Source organism: Chinchilla lanigera, unplaced genomic scaffold (genome assembly GCF_000276665.1).
Source record: "Chinchilla lanigera isolate Chin_1 unplaced genomic scaffold, ChiLan1.0 scaffold00021, whole genome shotgun sequence".
Classification (NCBI taxonomy): Eukaryota; Metazoa; Chordata; class Mammalia; order Rodentia; family Chinchillidae; genus Chinchilla; species Chinchilla lanigera.
In genome coordinates, this window is record NW_004955422.1 from 16,924,134 (window position 1) to 16,946,821 (window position 22,688).

Consider the following 22,688-nt stretch of genomic DNA (forward strand, 5'->3'; position numbering starts at 1 on the left):
TCCCATACCTACTGAATCCGAAACTCTGAGGTCACCTGTTTTGATTTTGACCTTTTTTGTGGGTTGTTTTTTGTTTACTGAGACGAGGTCTCACTGTGTAGTTCAGACTGGCAGTGAACTCACCATGTAGCCCAGGCTGGCCTCAAACTCACAGTAATCCCTTTGTCTCAGCCTCCTGAGTGCTGGCATTACTGTGCCCGGTTTTAACCTGCATTCTGGGTGATTCAGTTGCATGTAAGTGTTGGACACAAGGCTCCAAAATTGAACTTGAGTTTATCTTCTGACAATGAAATTAGAGAAACGAAATACAATTAAAGGGGTAAAGTTTTAAAACACAAGCTGAAAAATATTTACACACATATAAATGTTTTCAACATTAATAAAAACAGCTTGTGATGGTTTTCTATTGCTGCGATGACAAGTTTCCACAAACAGCATAGAACAGCATATAGACTAGCGTTGGGACAATACAGAGATTCGCGTGACTCCTCAAAAGGACAATCGCAAACTCATGAAGCGTCCCAGGCTATGCACCTCGACACCATTATATTAAGCGAGACAAGTCAGACTCACAAGCTTAAATAGCCCATGGTTTCTTTTATATGAGAAACCCAAAATATAAATAAAGAGCAAAATAAAAGATAAGGAAGTAGGGAGATCTTTTCCCAATGGGAAGGGGAATGAGAGATGGAAGGAAGAGGAAAGGTAGGGGTTGAAAAAAGAATTAAGATGTGTTATGTACAAGTACTAACTCCGCACGATGAATATGATCATTATGCACTGCAAACTGTACTAAAAAAATAAATAAATAAAACAGCACTGATAACTCCCATTTGACATGATAGCCCTGAAGGTCGGAAGTCCAGCAGCTGAACTCTTTAGGTGTGGCCACTTTGGGCTCTTATCTGGAGTCAAGAAAATCCGCTTCCAGGCTCACCCAGATGCTAGCAGAATTGGTTTCCGTGGGGCTGGGACTGAGGTGCACATTCACTTGGTGGATGTTGGTCAGCATTGTTCTCAGCGGCCCCCTCCATCATCGAAGGCAGCAAGAACAGATTGAATCCTTTGTCTTCGAGTGAGACGCTTCAAGGTGCAGCCAGGTGCGTTGATTCTCTGGCTTCCCCTTCTATCACATCTCTGCATCTTTTCCTCTTGTTGGGGGTGGGGAGATTAAAACATATGTTTATCATCTTAATCTTTTTTTATATGTATGGTACTGAGAATGAACCTCCACACCAAGCGACACGTTCAGCTGTTTTTTAATTTTCGAGACAGGATCTTGTTAAATTGCCCAAGTTAGGCCCAAACTTGGAATCCTCCTGCCTCAGCCTGCCAGAGTGCTAAGATTTTAAGTGTACCTCTCAGGGATATTGTGAAACTGACACCACCATCTGTCTCCAGAACTCTTTCCTTTTGAAAAACTCAAACTGTACCATTCTCAAAATTGCAAAAAGTTTCACTATGTACTTCATGCTGTCCTTGAACTCACTGTATAGGCTAGGCTGGCCTCGAACTTACTATGATCCTCCCCCTCAGCCTCCCAAGTGCTGGGGTTATAGGCCTGGCTTGGTTTAACGATCTTAATTGGCTTTATTTTCAGTTCTGGAATCAGGCAACACTGCATTCCATGAAACATTCCCAGTACATGTTCCAGTGAACAGAGTAGAAGAGATTGGGTTTACAGAGAGAAAAGAGCTAAAGAAACCAGAAACAAAAAGGAGCTAGGTCATTTCAAAGTTACTTCCTTTATAAGGAGAGGGCAGGAGGAGAGAACAGTAGGAGAAATAACTGGTTAGATAACAACAGGTTACTTTACTTGTGTTTTGAGAGAGAGAGAACTTCATTATTTACCAATTGCAACTGACCGGTTTGGGAGATTTGGCTATTGTCTCTGTAATCCTGATTTCCCCAGAAGATCAGATAAACAGCTTAGTTTCAGGTTGGTGAAGTGAGAGTTAGAGTGATCCATGGGGGTCCAGCACAGGGCCTTAGTCCAAAGCAATGGCCTCCGGTCACTTTTATTGAACACCATTGAGCAGGAATTCCCTAATTTCCCCTCCCCGCAGCCCTGGCAACCCCCATTCTGCTTTCTATCTCTAAGATTTTGATCACGTATTCCAGGCACCTCCCGTAAGTGCCTGCCGTATTTATCCTTTGATGACCTGCTTCTTTCTCTGAATATCATGTCCTCAAGGTTCACCCTTGTTGGAGTGGCAGGATTTCCTTCTCTTTTTTGTAGACTGAATAATATTTTATTTTGCTGGTGCATTCATCTACCACTGAGCAGCTTGTGCCTTCCGCCTATAGTGAGTAACGCTGCGGTGAACATAAATGTGTGCACAACCTTTTGAGACCTTGCTTTCAATTTTGAGGGCTATGGACCCAGGAGCGTGCAACGTTCTCTGGAGAGGCTGCATCTGCAACTGCTCCAGATTGCTTGACCTCGACCTTGGCTGTGAACACCAGAATTGTGTGTGGAGAGATGGAATTTTGTAGGTCAGGAACCAGCTCTATCCTGGGCTATCCTCTGTACTTTAACAGCTGATTACTTTGACTTCTGTATCTGACCTAACATTCTTGTGACTAATATATAAACTTCTTGGAATGTATCACTAAACTTAGCTGACCTCTAGCCTCCCTGAAGCTTAAGGCTAAGAATGCCCTGTGATAACAGCTGAACGCAGTGGAAAGTGTTTCCCCATCTTGAGATTTCCACAGCCTGACGCCCCCACCCATATGATTGGGAAACAGTGATTTATGGCTTTCTTTTGTTCTGTGACTCTAAAGTTCACCTAACCTCTTCCAGGGTGGAGCACATCCTTCAGCATAACTGGTCACTCGTATCTGGCTGATAATAAGTTATTCTCTATTTCCTTTAAAACTGAGTTGATATTTTACATTGACAAGTCGAATTACTGGGTCATATGGAAAGTATATTTTAATTTTGGGGGGAGCCATTATACTGTTTCCCACAGTGGCTATATGTTCCACGTCCCCAACAGCGCACACAAGTCTAAATTTCTCCCCATTGTCACTGACACTTGCCGCTTCCTGCTGGGTTTAGGGCAGCTATTCCAGTGGGTGTGAGGTGGAGCTCACTGAGGCTTTGGTTTGCATTTCCCTGTGATCAGTGAAGTTGCCATTGCCCATTTGTATGTCTTCTTTGGAAAAAATATGTATTCAACTCTTTTGCCCATTTCTAAATCAGGTGTTAGGGGTTTTTTGTATTGTTCTTGTTGAGTTTTACTTCTCTATTCTGAGCAAAAATCCTTTATCAGATATATGATTTGCAAATACTTGCTCCCATTATGTGGGTAACCTTTTTACTCTGTTGTCCTTTGGAGGATTGGCGTTTTTTGCTGTTGTTTTGTTTTGTTTTGTCTTGAGGGTCTCACTACGGAGTTCAAGCTGACCTTGAACTCACTCTGTAGCCCAGGCTGCACTCAAACTCACTGTGTTCCCCCTGCCTGAGCCTCCCACATGCTGGGATTACAGGCATATGCACCATGCCCAGCTCCAGCAGCTCCCATTGTCTTTTTTTTTTTTTTTCCCCGGCAATCGAACTCACAACCTTGCGCTTGCCAGGCAGGCTCTGTGCCGCTGAGCTAAATCCCCAGCCCCTCCCGTTGTCTTTTGATGTGTTTTGTTTTTTGTTTATTTGTTTGTTTGGTTTTTGTTTTTAGTTTTATGGTGCTAGGAATGAAACCCAGGGCTTTGTGCATACAAAGCAAGAACTCTACCAATGAGCCACATCCTCTGCCCTTGATGTGTAAATTTTATAATTGTCATTAAATCCAGCAGGTCTATTTTGCTGCTTGTGCCTTTGGTATCATAGCCAGAAATATTGTTGTCAAATCTGCTGTTAGGAAGCTTTTGCCCCAACATCTTCCAAGATCTCTTTGCTTTTAGGGTTCATGTGACTGTATTGAGCGCACTGGATAATCCAGGACAATCTCCCTATTTTAAGAACAGCTGACTAGTAACTTTCTTTCTGCAAAAATTCTTTGCCATCTAACCTAACCTAACCAGGAGTGCAATGCCAGTGGTTGAAGATCAGTAGGGAAAAATGTAAATTCCCCACAGTGATACAGGAAAATAAAAACTCCCAACCTGAATAATATCTGGGAGAAGTTCGTGTTCTCTAAAATCGAAGAATGAATTTTAGGAACAACAGAGGTTAAGAGCAGAATATATTTATTGAGGGAAAGAAAAGAAAGCTTCTGTCCAAGAGAGGGACAGAAGGGGGGTCTGAGTGGGTCCCCCCGCCACTCTGTCTTTTCTAGGGACTTTTATAGAGCAAAACCACGAGGTGAGGTGGGTCCAAGGTAGGGGAAAAATGGACAAAACTATGGTCAGCCAATAAGAATTGTTCAGGTAAAATTGATTAAATGGGGATCAAATGGGGAAGCGAGTCACATAAGCGGGCATGAATACAGAACAGGGGCTTTTCCTCTAAGGGGTTGGGTCAAGGACCCTTCAAGGTGATCACTACTCATGTAGAATATCAATCCCAGATGTCCATCCCTAGGGAGGTATGTGGGTGTATTTGTTTAGTCCTTTGTCCTAGGTCTGGCCCACAGCAAATACATATCTTTCATGTTGGCTCCTTCCAGGGCCTGGCCCTGTCTGACTGCCTATAATATTTCTGTCTAACTCAGCTGCCTATAATAGGTTGGAAGGAGCAACCAGAGATATCAATAAGGAATTCTGGGAAAAAAAGCTCTACCTCACAGGAATACAGAGAAGCAAATTAAAATCACTGAGGATATCAACCAGCAAATATTTAAAAGCCCTGAAGAGCAGGAAGGAGTATAGTTATCCCAGGGGGGTAGAGAAAAATAACAAGCCATGGCCAGAAGTTCAAATGTGTGTATTTGTTTGTTTAAATGAGGAGCATGCACTTTAAAACCTGACAAAAGTAAGATGTTTTTATTTTGAGAAGGATACATGCTAGGCATGGTGGTGGACACCTGTAATCCCAACACTCAAGAAGCTGAGGCAGGAAGATCGCTGCAAGTTTGAGGCCAGCCTGAGCTACATAGTGGGTTCAAGGCCAGCCTGAACTACATAGTGAGACCCTGTCTCAAAAAAAAAAAAAAAAATTCAAACATCTCCAGTGAAATATCTTTATTGCAACTAAATAATTCCCTGGATATCTGGGGCAAACTCCAGAGGCCAGCATGGAATGTGGTTTCCACTATGTCTGTAGATTGATTTTGTGTCTAGCCTGGTTCGGGTGCAGGCGTTGCTCACAGAAAAGTCACAAAAATGGGAAGACAGAAATAAACTTGGGGCGGAGGCAGTGTGGTCCCACAAGGGGGCGCTGAGTCTCAGATGCAAAGTCCTGTCCCTGTTTTTTTGTTGTTGTTTTAGGTTTTCTGTTTGTGTTTTGGTTTCGGGGCTTTTTTTGAGACAGGGTCCCACTACATCGTTCCGGGTGACTTTGAACTCACTATGTAGCCCAGGCTGGCCTCGAACTCATGGTGATCATCCTGCCACAGCCTCCCAAGTGCTGGGATTACAGTCATGCACCACCACACCCAGCTTGCCCTGTCCCTGTTTTAGCAGAATGTCCCCAGTATGCAGACAGAGAGCCTCTGGGCTTTGTCTCCCCTTGGCGTCCAGTAGGTCTGTCTTCAGCTCTGGATGGGGGCCAGCAGGGAGGGAAGCGGCTGCCGGAGCGCTCCAGGTGACCCCATTCATGGGTCTCCTGGCCTGGACTTGGGGAGTAGTAGCACAGCGCTGGCCCCAGAGTGAAATGAAAGAGATGCCAGCCCAGCCTCTGTGGAGCCTCAGGCACATCACAGCCATTCCCCAGGCCTCAGTCTCCCCCCTGTGAGGTGGTGGGAACATAACAAACCCAAGGACCCATGGGAGCAGAAGGGATCTCGCCTGCCACTTAGGAAGCCCAGGGTACTTGTGGCCACCTCCCATCCAGCAGCCAAGGCTGGAGTCCAGGTTCTGGCCCAAGCTGCCTCCTTCTATCCAGTTCTCTGCAGGGTCAGGGCAGCCAGCCCTGGCTAGCTACTGTTTATGGGGCACCTGCCATGTGCTAGGCCCTTTCCCAGGCCCTGTGGGGACCACAGGGAACAAGCAGGCCTGCAGCTGGTTCTGTAGTTTCTACTCCTAGGCTGCACCCCTGGGCATGGCCCACCCACCTCTGAGCCCTGGTTTCCCCATCTTCAAAGTGGAGAGAGCATTGCGTTTGCCTCATAGGGCTGTTGGAAAGATTCAAGCAAGATCTGCCCGTCTGGTGTGGGGCAGAGAGAGCTGCTCCATGAGCCAGGCACCCTCCCAGCAGGAACTCCCAGAGTGCAGCCCACCTGGCTTCCTGGCCCCCTGTCTGTCTGCCTGCCTGGTCTAACAGAGGAGATGGACTGAACCAAGAACGACGAGGCCGGGGCAGCATTTCCCAGCCTGGAAGGGAGAGGTTACAACATCTGCACCACACCCCTTGCAAGCCTGCACAAGCCTGAAGCTCCCCTTCTTGCTGTAGGGATGGGGAAACTGAGGCCAGGAGTCCTCCAAGGCCTCCCCTTTTGCAACTGAGGACCTCCTGCCTGCCTGCCCATGGATCTTTCTGGTCCCCTAGGTGTGGAGGCATGGCATTGACATCACTGATCCCCACCACCCCCCCATTGTCTCCTCTTCTTCTTCTACAACCCTGCCTGCCTCTGCGCTCCACCTCCTCCTCCCCAGCCCAGAGCAGGGAGTTGCTCTTCCAGGGGGCTTAGCATGAATAACAAAAGACGTTCCTCTCTCCCGCTCACTCAGGGGACTCCAGGAGCACATATGCTCTGGGCCAGGAGTGGATAAAGACCGGACATCTATTTCGTATTGTACCACATATCTCGTCGGGGGTTGCCCCTCTTCTGAGCTATCCCAAGCTCACTCGGTGGCAGATGGCTACACAGAGGCCTTGGTGGACTGAGGACTGAGGGCCTCAGTTTCTCCCAGGCTGCTCCCAAGAGGTCTCCCTCAGCTCCCTGCCACATGGGCCACTCACAAAGGGCACCGGCTTTGAGGCAGGCAGGCAAGCCAGCTAGGCAGGACATCCACAAGAGGCAGTCCCCGTCCTTTATGATCTACTTTTGGAAGCAACTTCTCTCACTCTTGCTGTGTTCTGTGGATCAGAAGCAAGCCCCACCTCAAGAGAGGCTCACACAGGTGACCAGCCAGGAGCTGGGGTTCCTGGGGATTGTTGTGGACCATTGTATGTTGGTATAACACAATCACGGGGGCTGGGTACTACACTATATAAAGAAAAATTTATTCGGCTCAGGGTCATGGTGAAAGTCCAAAGAACAGGTCACAAAATGGCAAAGAAGCAGGGCAGTGTACAGAAGGGGGCACTACAGGGGGTGACCTTACTTTATAACAACCTGCTTTTGCTGACCGACCCACATCTCCACACTAACATTCACCCCTCATCAGAGCAAGCCCTGCGTAATCTACCACCAGACACCCCCACAAAGGCTCCACCACCTCAACACTGCCACTCTGGGGACCTCCAGAGATGTGAATCTCTGGAGACAAAGCACATTGCTACCATAGCAGGAAGAGAAGACGCAGTGGGCAGGTAGGACCCCAGCACCTCAGTGTGGATTGCGGTCTACATGGAAGCCACAAAACTGCACTTCCTCCTGCATGTGGGCCAGCCCACTGGCAGCATCCAGGCAAACTGTTTTGTGTTGTAGAGGACAACAGGGGCCCTTGCACAGAAACTCCACCCCTGACCCTCCCCAGGCACAAAAAGAAGCCAGGAGATTCTTAAGGGGATCTACTCTCTTCTCTTTATTTTATTATTTATTTATTTACTTTTGGTTTTTGGAGACAGGATCTCACTATGCAGCTTAGGGAGCCTAGAACTCACTATGTAGCCTACGTAGGCCTCAAACTTGTAGTGATCCTCCTGCCTCAGCCTTCCAAGTGCTGGGAGTGCAGGTGTGTGCCACCACACCCAGCTATTGTTCTCTTCTCTTTAGCTCCTCCTCACCCCACACTGAACCAGGAGCCGACCCACCCTGCACAGCTGCATTTTCCACAAGGGTGTTTGTGTCTGTCCTGTCCTTTGGAGCCTGCAGTGGAAAAAGATGTCCTCTTGCTGGGGACACTAACTTTGCTTCACCCCCAGTGTTGTCTCCTGTCCTGCCAGGTTGGCTGCTGGAGGACAACTGGGAGCTTTTTCTCCCGGGTTCTTAGATGCTCCATTAAATGTAGCTGGAATGTCAGAAGCACAGCTCTGCCAGCTGCCTTGCTCTGGGTTAGGTGCTCGCTTCCTCTGCATCTCACTGCCTCGGTCCTCTCTTTGTGTTGCACAAGATAACAACAGGACTCTCCTGATGAGGCTGCTGGGGGGACTTTAAATAAGGGAGCACTTAGGGAGTGTCACCTGAGACAGCCAAAAGCAGAAAGCAGGGGACACAGGGAGGCGCTGTCCCCTGCAAGGACCTGGCTAGGAGGGCAAGTTCACAGCCTGGGGCACTGACCACCTGCGGTCAGGCGTCCACTGCGTGCTTCTTGGCCTCATTTCCTCCCCGGGCATCAGGGCCACCTGAGCACAGACTGGTGGAGCTGGTTTCCTGTGTGGCTGCCTGAGCAGTGGGCATACGCCTCCCTAGTTCTCTGTTTAGGTAGCTTAATGGGTTTTACGCATTCACTCATTCATTTACGCATGCATTTTTCCTCAGTGCTGTGGATTAAACCCAGTGGCTTGGGCATGCTAGGCAAGTGCTCTGTCCCTGAGCTACACCTCTAGCCCCTTTGATAATCTTAAAACAAGATCTCACTACGTTGCCCCTGCTGGACTTAGACACAGGCATCTACTGAGCATCTACTACATGCCAGAACTGTTGTAGGCACTACTAATGCAAAAGGTGCTCCGTGGAACAGTTTCAAATGATTTCTAAAATCACGTGGAAGAGCCAGTTGTGGTGATGCATGCCTGTAATCCCTGCACTGTGGAGGCTGAAGCAGGAGGATTAGCATGAGTTTGAAGCCCACCTGGGCTACATAGTGAGACCTTGTCTAAAACAACAACAAAAATCACACAGAAGAAAGCAAACACCACCAAACCTCATGGTCAGGCCGGCAAAGCATGGACCAGCCTCACTCTTGTGGAGCCTCAGTTTTTGCATCCATAAAATGGGACTGGCAGACAGAGGCACAGGAAGGACTAAGTCCCAGTTCCTGTCCTCCCATCCCCTCCTTGCGCACTCATCTCTGAGAGAACATTGATGCGCCATTTTAGATCATGAGGCATTCTCGCATTGTTGCCACACTTCAGCCCTAAAACTACCACCAAAGGCAGCCCAGCAATTTTCCCTCTATTGCATTCAGGGGGACTCAGAGAGGCCATATGCCTTGTCTGTGGTCACACAGCAAGTGAGGGCCCGGCAGACCCCAAGTCTGGCCTGAGCCTGCAAGCAGAGCCCAGAGGCTGGGCATGGAGCCCAACTCTGGGCGCCTGCTCAAGGCCCCTGTTCCCTGCCCTGGGGATCGACCCCTGGGAAAGCCAGATGCTTCCCAGGCCAGGCTGGACTTCACTTTCTATTTTGAGTGCTGCTACCCGTGACACAAGCGGCAGGAATGTGGGGAGCCCCGGGTGGCATGTTATGTTGGGAAATGCGTTGCTCCACTCGGTTGTGTTGGCCAAGGGACGGGCAGTGGGAGTGGGAGGCGGGGCTGCGAGGCTGGGGTGCAGCCAGCAGTGGCTCCATGGGGCTGGGGCGGGGGAGGGGGAGTAGGCTGCCTTGGGTCGGCTTGGGAACTGCCAGGTTGGCGTGGCCCATGAACAAATGCATCCTGGGGTCCTAAGCCCCTGCAACAAGCAGGAGCTCAAGATGTTTGCTGGGGTAAAGGCCAAGAAGGGGGCTGGGGAGGCAGGAAGCAGGTGGGGATCCCACGGAAAGAGTGTTTTGGGGGCAGGGAGATAGCTCAGCAGCACAGGGCCCGCTTGGCAAGCGCAAGGCCCTGAGTTTGATTCCCGGTACCAAAAATATAAATAAATAAAGGAGTTTTTTTCAGCTACTGGCAACCAGGGTCATACCCCAGGGGAGTCCCTGGGACCTGGCACAGAGGAGCCTGGGAGGGGCTCCACAGAGGGTGCTCCGCCTAGGGAGGAAGTGGGGGATTCTCCCCACTCCCATCCGGTGCCCTGCCCTATTCCTAGGGCGTGAACCTCCCTGTAGAGGGGCACCTGTCCTGTCCTGGTCCGCTTGTCCAGAATCCGTGAGCCACAGCAGGACTCAGTCAGCTCTCCTGAGTGCCCTGTTTACAGCACTCCCGAGGGCCCAGAACCCACAGTCCTACCCCTCGTGGAAGACTAAGTCCTGTCCCGGGGACTGAGCAAGAGAAGTCAGCACACAGAGAAATAAAACGCACAAACTGAAGCCAGGAGTAGGGGCACACACCTCAGTTCTCGGTGGCAGCTCTCACCACCTAAGGGAAACCTGGGCCAACGGTGCAGACCTCCCCCTGCAGAAGGACTCCGAGTCCTGCAGGCCCGCCCACCCCTCTGGTCAGGAAAGCCTGGAGCTCGTGCTGTCCACTGAGCTCAGCCGTCCTCACGAGCGGGAATCCTGCCCCACTCTCCCTCTCAGCTGGGCACACTTGAAGAACGTGCACCCCAGCAACAGGACAGGGTGGCCCTGCGGCAGCGCTGTTTCCAGGGCCTCCACAGTGTGCAACAGGGGTCTGGAAAGGCCCAGACTCTCAAATGTGTCCTGCTGTGCTCTCAGCTTTCCACCGAGGAGCAACTCACGGGGCGGGGGTGGGCATCATCAACGCCACAGCCTTTAAAACACCCTTTTCTGTTCCTTTTAGGTAAGCGGGTTTTGGAGACGATGGGACAGTGGTGCTGTCCTGTTTTGATCACCCCAACAACTGACAGAGCACCTAGGAGAGCAAAACCAAAGACCCCAAGCTGGCAGCCATCTGGGGACAGGGTGGCAGGGGGTCTGCAGTATGCAAATAGGGAGACAAGTCACTGAAGCTACATGACCCACATGGCAGCAACTCTAGGGTCCCCAGAACCTGAGGGCCCCAGTCACCAGCATTGCTTGCTGAAAAGCAAGACAGTTTCGGCAGACGACAGGAGTCAAAACTGGAGGAGCCCTGCAGGCCTCTGTCAGCAGCAACAGGGGCAGAGGGGCTGAAGGGAGCAGGGCCCCGAAAACAGCAGGGGACAAGGCCAGGGCTGACACACAGAGCAGGACAGGCACAGTGAGTTGGGTATCAGAGACAGGAAGCACAAGTCACGGGCTGCAGGACACATGGGGTCACATTCATGGTCTCGCCTCAAAACTAAGAAGAGACCAGGTGTGATGGTGCATACCTGTTATTCCAGCACTCTGGGAGGCTGAGGCAGGAGGATCAAAGTTCAAGCAACTCAATGACTTAGACAGACTCTACTGATAATAAAAAAAGAGCTGGAGATGGAGCTCAGTCATATAGTACTCCTTAGTTTGATCTCCCAGTACTAGAGAAAAGAAGAAGGAAAAGGACAAGGAGAAAAAGAAGAGGAAAGGGAAGCAGCAGCTAATATAATTTATAAAAGTAGCAAAAATCAAAATTAGAAAGTCTCAGAAATGAAGAAATTGCAGAAAAGAATTTAAAAAGAAGTGATGAGCCAGGCGTGGTGGCGCACTCCTGTAATCCCAGCACTCCACTCGGGAGGCTGAGGCAGGAGAGGATTGTTTTGAGTTCAAGACCAGCCTGGGCTACAAAGTGAGTCAAGGCCAGCCTGAACTGCACAGCGAGATCCTCTCTCAAAAAGACAAAAAAAAAAAAAAAAAAAAAGAAAAGAAGTGATGGAACTCAGGAATTTCAATAAAAGAGGAAACAAATTAAGAAGGCTAAAACGAGAAGAAACGAAAGAGCAAATAAGTATCACAAATTATGCTTGAGAGAAACAGGCTGTGGGAAGCAGGGAAACCTAAGTCAGAAAGAAATGTTAAGCATGAGAAAAAATACGTTGAGGGAAAATGATACATATAGAAAATAGCCAAATAAGAGGGTTCAAGACAGAGTGGGAATCCCAGGAGGAGAGCAACGCAGTGGAACAGAACACATGACGATGATAATTCAAAACACTCTTCCTGAAATGAGAAAGTCTTAGAGCGATGTAATAAGAAAGCACTGCTGCTCAGATGGGGAACCAATCAACACAGGCCAAAAATGAGAGCCTGTGTTATGCAGAGGCACAGGGTGACACAGCCACAAAACCCCAAACACACAAGCCCAACACCTAAAGGTGCACGGAAGCCACAAGAGAGATTTAGAGAGCGTGGCAGAGAGGGATCGCCGCCCTCCTCCGCCCCCATGCGCAGCCTTCAAATACACAAATCGGCAACACCAGAGCCCTCCGCTGCGCGGCTCCTGAGAGAGTGTAATGGAGATGGATTTTTGGGTGTTTGAAACCAGCACAGCCTAGAGGTCACGGGGATGAGTGCGGCAGCTTCACAGAGCTGTTCCTGCATCCTCTGAACATCCACGAAGCGTTTCCAGTGCCCAAAGGCTTTTGGACGGCTCCCCAGGGTCTGCTTTGCCACCTGCTAGGGCGCTTTAGGTGAGAGCCGGCAAGAGCTCTCTCTCTCTGGTCTTCTGGCCACAGCTGCACAGACTTCAGACACGCAGATACACACACACAAGCACGCGCACGCATGCACTCTGCTCCCCCTGCAGGCATGTGGGCCCCTCACTGCACAGCAAGCCCTTTATTCCAGGAAAACATAGAGGGGCCCTGTGTCCGGCCCCAACTCAGATGGACACAGTTGCATTTTGTTCTGAATAGCAGAAGCGGGTGCTGGGAGAACAGAACCTTAAAGAGGAGACTGTTGTCCACTCTGATTACAGACAACGGCATTCATTGCCTCATCGCCACCAGTAAATGGGGAGCACATCTTCTCCATCGCATGCACTCCGAACAGTCACTTAGGACTGGCCTGCTGCGACAGTCCATGGTGAGGAGAAAAAAAGAGTTTCACAGGCCGTGAAGTGTGTCAGCCTCTTCCCACAGCACTGGGCAACTTGGTGGGAAAAAAGCAAACAAAAAAACCATGATCTCTAGGCTTGAAATATTGACTGCAGGACCTAAAGTATCAGAAAACATCTGCTTCTGTCCAAAGAGAAGCCCATAGCTCTTGTAGCCACCAAGTTGAGATTTTGGAGGCACCAATCCAATTCTGGCCCTTTGGGTGGCTAAATTATAATACAACTACAGCTAACCCTCAGTCAAGGAAGGGAGAGATTGGTTGCAGGATCCCCGCAGATACTAACATCCACAGATGCTCAGGTTTCTTATATAAAGTAGCATGTTGCCAGGCGTGGTAGAGCACACTTGTAATTCCAGCACTCAGGAGGCTGAGGTCGAAGGATTGCTCGAGCTCAGGAATTCAAGACCAGCCCGGGTTACACAGTGAGACCCTGTCTCAAAAAACACATCACCATCATCATTATCACAATAAATAAGGCATGGTATTTGCATATAACTTATATAAATCCTCCCACATTCTTTAAATCATCTCTAGATCACTTAAAATACCTACTACAATACAAACACTATTGAAATACTGTATTGTTCTTCTGTATTGTTTTGGGCATAATGACAAGAAAAGTCTGAACACATTCAGTACTGATGCAGTATTTTTCCGGACTTTTTTTATCTTAGTTTTCACAGTGGGGTTTATTGATGTATTGAGTTTTTAGGGAGGAACCAAGCAATGGTTTCAAATGATGTGTTGAGTTTCAGTAATATAACACCAAAAGTAAACAAAATTTATAAAAGGAAGGCTGGGGATATAGCTTAGTGGCACAAGCACCTGTCTGGCAAGTGTAAGGTCCTGAGTTCGATTCTTGGTACAAAAAAATTTGTAAAAGGAGGAAGACTAGCACCAATTCAACCATGTTTGTGCAACAGTTTGTATATTTTTCCTATTTCCACATATGTTTTAGATATTATATTCATGACAGCATAGTTATTCAAAACAGCATAGCTTTCACTTAATGCATCTTAAACATTTTTCTTTTATTTGTTTTTTTCTTGTGGGGGGGTGGTTTCCGGTACCGGGAACCAAACTCATGACCTTGCACTACACTGTGCCACTGAGCTAAATCCCCAGCCCTTAAACATTTTCCTTTTATTTATTTATTTATTTATTTATTTGGTTTTTCTCCGGTACCGGGAACCGAACTCACGACCTTGCGCTTGCCAGGCAGGTGCTTTTGCCGCTGAGCTAAATCCCCAGCCCCAACATTTTCCTTTTAGACAATTTTTTTTTTTTTTTTTTTTTTTGAGACAGTCTCGCTAGGCAGTTCAGACTGGCTTTGAACTCACTGTGTAGCCCAGGCTGATCTTGAACTCACAACGATGCTCCTGCCTCAGCCTCCCGAGTGCTGGGATTACAGGCGTGCGCCATGACACCCGGCAGACAATTTGTTTTTAGACAATTTATTTTTTACATTTATTAGTACATCTTTGCAGTACATAATGATGACATGCACCATGGCAAGTTGGTACATACACAGAACACAGTTTATCCTATGTCCTCTTCTCCTTCCCATTCTCCGTCATTTCCAGATATTTTGATCCAAGTTTGGCTGAATCCAGTCATGTAGAGCCCCTGGATACAGGTTTGAACTCATGGCCATACAGCTTCTCTGTGGTCAAAGTCAGGGCGCAGATGGGAAAGAGAAGAACTCAGAACATGGACACAGGCTTCCTTTGGAAAGACTGAGGGAGCTGATAACATCCACATCCCACAAAATCTCTAGCAAGAACAGCCCACCACCTACCCCACACCCAGACATAAAATCTGACCCATGCAGACATGTACACGTAACAAAAGAACTGCAAGGTTAAGGAGGAAGAAATGTCAGGCTGGGCCAGGCTTTGTTTTTTTATATGAATGTACTCACCATAGTTCTGGATTCAGTATTGCTAACTCAGCAGCCATTGGGACTCGAAAGTGTCTGGGGCCTGGAAGCCCTTAGACACAGGAGAGTGTAGCTACCATCACAGCGAGAGCCAAAGTGACAACCAGGACGGCCTGACTCACAGGCCAAGGGCTCATGAAGTATATGGGAGTGAAATACTGGTTTCACCACATAAGACTGCATGTAGCCAACTATTTTGACTTGAAAGACTACAGTTTAACATGGCTCGTCCTGAAAGACAGGCAGCTTACCAAGATCTTGCTTGATTCGAATAAGCAGAAGAGTAGATCAGTGACTCGAGCCCAACGAAGATGCTCATGGTAGAGACTCGCAGGTCCTCACCAGCCCCTGAGTTTACCCTGCACACAGCCCTCCCAGTGATGGAGAGGCTAAATCTCCTGGAGGAAGGACACTCTTATGCTACCAAAAGGTTACACAAACTTCCTCCTTGCCTTCCCCAGAGACCTGGAAGACCTGGAATCACTTATGTGGCAGAGGAAAGGATAGAGAGAGGAAAGGAAATGCTGAGATTTGAGGTGGGTTACAGAACACCAGCTCCAAGCTGATGTTGACTCTGCCCAACACAATCACTGCACTGTGGTCTCCAGTTGGAGTAGGGGTTCATGGAAGTCAAGAAATGAATGGGTTTTCGTTTGTTTGTTTGTTTTTAATGGAGGCACAGTTTGTACTAGCCAGATGGGAACAGCCCACATGCCCATCAGCTGATGAATGAATAAAGAAGATTTTTTTTGAAATACAGTGGAGTGTTATCATCATAAAGAAGGATAAACTTGAGACAGTTCTAGATAAATGGAAGCACTTTGAGACGCACTCTAGTTTTTAGGGGGGAGGGTGCTGGGACTCGAACTCAGGACCTTGTGCTTGCCAGGCAAGTGCTGCACCACTGAACTAGATCCCTGGCCTGATACCATACTGTCAAGTGAAATAAGTCAGACACATGTTTCAATATTGCACAGTTTCTCTGGTGTGAGAAATGGAAAGTGTAAATAAGAACCATGTAACATGATTCCATGGTTCCATTCTGGAACATGATTTTCTGGAGCTCTCTGTTCAAAGAAGTCTTTCATTTTTGCAATTTTAAGGCTGCAGAGGGTGGAGTCCTAATGATTCTTGTGATGTCCTCAGGCCATCTTTTCTATTGTCCTCTTCTCAGCAATCAACTTCTCTTCTCTATCTTTTCAGTCCACAGTTTTACTGGAGCTTCCTTTCTAGCTAAACTAACAATGTTTTAAATCATCCTGCTGGGTTCTTTGCTCTTGATTCTCAACATAAATCTGGCTAATACCTCCCAACAATAGCCATGCTTGTGCCCCAATATGAGACTGTCTTGAAATTTCTTCTGCAAGATTAATTAGTCAGCTGCCCTTAATCTCAGCCTCAGGCAAAGTCTCCGGACATGAGCAAAACGCAGACAAACTTTCTGCCAAGGCATAGCATGTGTTCTGACCTCCAGCCCAGACTGATTTTCCCCACAAAACTATCTTTCAAAATTGATGGAGAAGGCTGGGGATATAGCTCAGCAGCTCACGCGCCAGACTAGCAAGCGCAAGGTCATGAGTTCAATTCCCAGTACCAAAAAAAAAAATTGATGGAGAAATATGATACTTCTGTAAGTATCATAAGAATACCTAAGGAAATTCACAACCACCAAACCAGCACTCCAAACTGTTCTGAAGGACATTCTAGAAACAAATGATGGGATGACAACTCCACAAACCCCAACAGAATGAATCCGCCAGGCAAGGCAAGCAATTAAATGGGGGGCCAACAACAAGAACATAACAGGACAAAGATAAGTCAATACATATTAGTAATAACCATCAGTGTTAACGGTCTCAGTTCACCAGTGCTGGTTTGGTGGTTGTGAATTTCCTTAGGTATTCTTTTTTTTTTTTTTTTTTTTTTTGGTTTTTCTCCGGTACCGGGAACCGAACTCACGACCTTGCGCTTGCGAGGCAGGCGCTTTTGCCACTGAGCTAAACCCCCAGCCCCTCCTTAGGTATTCTTATGATACTTACAGAAGTATCATATTTCTCCATCAATTTTTTTTTTTGTTACTGGGAATTGAACTCATGACCTTGCGCTTGCTAGTCTGGCGCGTGAGCTGCTGAGCTATATCCCCAGCCTTCTCCATCAATTTTGAAAGATAGTTTTGTGGGGAAAATCAGTCTGTGTTGGAGGTTAGAACACGATCAAAAGAAACAGACTGGTAGAAGGGATCAAGAAGCAAGATCCAACAATATGCTCCATATAAGAAACACATTTAATTCAAAAAGAAATTCATAGACTGAAAGTCAAAGGATGGAAAACTATACCCCATGTAACAGGAAGCCAGAGAAAAATCAGGGATAGCTATTCCATTTGCAGACAAAGAGGTTTTCAAGCCAAGACTGGCTAAGAGAGACAAAGAAGGTCACTACATCCTTGTAAAGTGAATTATCCAAGAGGAAGAGATAAAAACTGTAAATACATGCACCAAATACCAGCACACCCAAATATAAAACAAGTATTAATGGACATGAAAAATCAAATAAACACTAGTGCAATTGTAATGGGGGACCTCAATACGCCCCTGTCGCAAGTAGACAGATCAACTAGACAAAAAAAATCAACAAAGAAATAGCAGAACTCAACCAAACTTTTGAACAAATGGACTTAGTAGATGTCTACAGAGTGTTCTACCCCACAGCATCAGAATACACATTCTTCTCAGCTGCACGCAGCATATTCACCAAAACAGACCACATATTAGCTCCTAGAACACGCTTGAGTAAATGCAAAGGAATTGAAATTATCCCATGCATATGATCAGACCACAGTGCAATGAAATTGGAAATCAATGGCAAAAGAAACCATAAAAACTTCATAAACCATGGAATTTAAATATGACCCTCCTGAACAACCACTGGGTCAGAGATGAAATTAAAGAAGAAATTAGAAGCCAAGTGTGGTGGTGCATGTATGTGATCCCAGGACTCAGGAAGCTGAATCAAGAGGATCACCACAAGTTCAAGGCTAACCTGGGCTACATAGGGAGATCCTGTCTCAAAAAAAAAAAAAAAAGAAAAAAAGACAGTTTCTACAATTAAACAATAATGTCAGTACAACAATAATGTAAGGATCCCTACGAGGGAAATTCATAGTGGTGAAATCCTATATCAGAAAAATAGACTGAGCTCAAATAAACAACTTAATGTTGAACCTCAACTTTCTAGAAAAAGAAGAGCAAGTCAAGCCCAAATCTCATATAAAGGAGGAAATTATAAAGATCAGAGCAGCGTGGTGGCACATGCCTGTAACACCAGCACTCAGGAGGCTGACGCAGGAGGATAGTTATGAGTTAGAGACCAGCCCGGGCTACAAAGTGAGCACAAGGCCAGCCTGAACTGCATAGCAAGACCCTGTCTCAAAAAGACTAAATAAATAAATAGATAGATAGATAGATAAAAATAAAGATCAGAGCACAAATTAATGCAATGGAGACTAAGAAAAAATACAAAGAATCAATGAATTGGAGAGTTGATTCTTTGAAAGTTAAACAAAATTGACAAACCCTTAACCAACCTTATCAAAAAAAGGAGAGAAAGACCCAAATCTATGCAATTAGGAATGAAAAGGGTAAAACTACAACAGATCCTACAGAAATCCAGAAGATCACCAAAATCTATTCCAAAAACATGCATTTCTAGTAAGATGGAAAACACAGAAGAAATGGACGGGGGTGTGAGGGTGATCTGGCTGCCATATCTGTCACCCCATTGATCGCCAGAGTTGATTCGGCTGATCTGGCTGGCTAGGCAGGTGTCCCCTTCCTCCCTCAATGCTCCATGTATGTCCCTCCAGAAACCACGCACTCAGTCGAAGAGGACAACCACCCCCGATAGAGGAGGACCGTTCTTTGGTCAAGGGTATACGAGTAGCTGCGCTCCCCTGCTAGAACCACCAAACAAGCTCTCAAGAAGATATGGACGGGTTCCTAAATACATACAAATTACCAAAGTTAAATCAAGAAGATATAAAAATTCTAAATAAATCAATATTAGTCAATGAAATTGAAGGTGTAATTAAAAACCTACCAAAAAGTGGGCCTGGAGATTTAGCTCAGCGGCACAGCTCTTGTCTGGCACACGCAACATTGTGAGTTCGATTCCCGGTACTGGAAAAAAAAAAAAAAAAAAAAAACCTACCAAAAAGGAAAATCCAGCCCCTGATGGATTCACTGCTGAATTCTACAAGAAATTTAGAGAAGACCTAATGTCACTACTTCTCAAACTTTAATACAATTGAAAGGGAAGCAATATTCCCAAATTCATTCCTGGAAGCAAGCATTGCCCTGATACCCAAGCCAGAGAAAATACAACCGAAAAAGAAAACTACATGCCAATCTTCCTAATGAACATAGGTGTAAAAATCCTCCATAAAATACTGGTAAACAGAATGTAGCAAATCATCAAGAAGATTATACACCATAACCAAGTAGAATTCATTCCAGGGATGAAGAGATGATTCAACATACATACATCACTAAATGCAATACACCATATTAAAAGAGCCAAGGATAAAAACCATGTGATCATCTCAATAGATGCAGAAAAAGCATTTGACAAAGTCCAACACCCATTCATGATTGAAAAAAAAAAACCTGCAGAAAAATGGAATAGATGCTCTTTATCTCAATCTGATAAAAAGTCATCTATGAAAAACCAACAGCCAACATCATACTAAATGGACAAAAACTGATAGCTTTCACTCTAAAATCAGGAACAAGACAGGGATGTCAACTGTTACCACTCTTATTCAATATAGTTGTAGAAACATTACTAGAGCAACTAGATAAGAGAAAGAAAAAAAGGAATAAGGATAGGAAAGGAACAAGTTAATTTATCATTATTTGCAGATGATATGATACTCTACATAGAAGACCCCAAAAACTCCACCAAAAGACTTCTAGATTTAATAAACAAGGTGTGGGAGATAGCTCAGAAGCACAGTGCCTGCCTGGAAAGTGCAAGGTCTTGAGTTCTGTTCCCAGTACAAAAAAAAAAAAAAAAAAAAAAGCTGGGAGATTTAATAACCAAATTCAGTCGCACAGCTGGATACAAAGCCAACACTCAAAAGTCAGTAGCCTTCTTGTACACAAATAACAAACTCATTGAGGGAGAAATTAAGGAAACAACACCTTTCACAATAACACTGAAAAAAAAAAACACCTAGGGATCCATCTAACAAAGGAAGTAAAAGACTCTACATTTAAAACTACAGTCCTCTGAAGAAAGAGATTGAAGAGGATATCAGAAAATGGGAACATATTCCTTGTTCTTGGGTAGGAAGAATCAATATAGTAAAAAATGGCCATATTTCCAAAATTATTATAAAAATTTAATTTATTCCTGATCAATATGCCAATAGCATATCTCACAAAACTAGAGAAAACAATCCTAAAATTCATTTGGAACCAAAACAAACCTAGGGTAGCAAAAGCAATTCTAGGAAACGAAGGTAAGTCAGGGGTCCTCACAATCTCTGGCTTGAAATTATACTACAAAGCTACTGTGATAAAAGCAACATGGTATTGGAAAAAAAAAAAACAAAAAAAAAAAACAGACCTGAGAATCAGTGGAAGAGATTAGAAGACAGAGTAGTACTCCATTGTATACAAAAACCACATCTTCTTTATCCATTCATCAGTTGATGGACATTTAGGCTGTTTTAGTTCTTTATATATTCTAGATATTAGTCCTTTGTCAGAGGAACAACTGGCAAATTTTTTTTCCCACTCTGTGAGTCATCTCTTCACTGTGTTGGTGGTTTCTTTTGTTGCGCAGAAGCTTTCTTTTTTTTTTTTGGTTTTTTTTCGGTACCGAGAATCAAACTCACAACCTCACTCTTGCCAGGCAGGCACTGTGCTGCTGAGCTAAATCTTCAGCCCTAAGAAGCTCTCTAATAAGATAAGATTTCAGTTGTTGATTCTTTGTGACATTTCCATGGAATTAGGGTTTTGTTCATGAAGTCTTTGCCTACATCAGTGTCTTCAGAGTTCTATTTTATCTGCTAGTAGATTTAATGTTTCTGTTTTAATATTTACATCTTTGATCTATTTTGATTTTAGTTTAGTGCATTGTAAAAGATATGGGTCTAGTTTTAAATTTTGGCATGTGGAAGCCAATTTTTCCAGCACTATTTATTAAAGAGGCTATCTTCCTGTAAAGGTGTTTGGCTCCTTTGTCAAAGATAGGGTGGCTGAGTGTGTTTGGAGTTGTTTCTGCGTCTTCTAATCTCTTCTGAGAGATTAGTAAAGAAGGATAAGTTTGAGACATTTCTAGCTAAATGGAGGCACCTTGAAACCATACTCTTAAGTAAAATAAATGGGACACATGTTTAAATATCACATGGTTTCTCTGATGTGAGAAATTGAAAGTATAAATAAGGTCCAAAATGAACAAATGGACATTGGGAAATGGGAAGAAAATGTTCAAATGAGAACAGAAACAAGGCAGGGGGGAGGAGGAAGGAAGGGACAAGAAAAAAAGAGACTATAAAGAAAAAATGGAAACAAAACTTTTGTAAATAGGGAGGGGGGAACAGTGGTAGGGAGGGGTAGAGAATGGGAAAAAAAGAAGCAAGATATATCATGTACAGGTACAAACTCCTATGATGAATGTTATCATTATGTACCAATAAAATTTTTAAAATGAAAAAAAACCCCACACATATTCTGGAGTCCAACAATCAATGCGGTCCTTCTTCCCAGCAGAAACCTCCTGAGCCTGGTCTTTCCCAGCAGCATTTCTAGCAGACTTCTGGTCTTCTGAGTTCTGACCAGAATCTCCTCAATCGATTCACAGCTGCTTTTCAGTGGGATCTGTGAACATTTCCAAACTCTTCCCACAAGCCTGTCCTAAAGGCTCCTGGACCACATGGTCAGGTACGGTCACAGCAACTAGGATTGTAACTCTAATAGTTGCTCCTAATATGATTCCAATTAATAGAATGTTGACAGGCGTAATATTAATTCTAAAGTAGTGTTAAACGTATGTTATAATCTTCAAGTTATGAAAGGTTAGGAGTAAGCATCACCCAAAGAAAACTTGCCTTCTATTCTGAGGAGGGAATTAGTGTGTTTCCATTTGTATGCAGGATGGTTATAACCCATGAGGCATAATTATGAACTTTGTATCTGGAGACTACAGTCTAAAGAAATGTGTCCAGTTGTCAAATTGACAAGGTGCAGATTATGACAGCTAATTGATTGTGTCAACTTAAATAAGTAATACCCAACTAAACTGGCTCAGCAAAGTTCTGGGTGTGGAAGACCCGCCATAGGCAGAATGCTATAAAAGGGAAACGAAGAAGGAAGGATTGCTTCTGTCTTCTTCAGAGGGGCGACAGTCTTCACACTGAGCCACATGCCTGGTTGTTTTGTTCTGTTCTGTTCTGTTTTGGTTTGAGACAAGATCTCACTATATAGGTCAGGTTGGTCTTAAACTCAGTATGTAGCTTTGGCTTGTCTTGAACTCCAGGTGATGCCTCAGTCTCCCTAGTGCTGGAATTACAGGTGTGCACCACCACACTCAGCTTGCTGCTTCTTCTTTCCTTTTTTTGTTTTCTTTTTGAGTTTAGGCTGGACTTGAACTCACTATGCAATTTAGGCTGGCCTTGGCACAGTGACCCTCCTGCCTCAGCCTACCAAATCCTGGGATCACAGGTATGTACCACCACTCCCAGCTTATAAA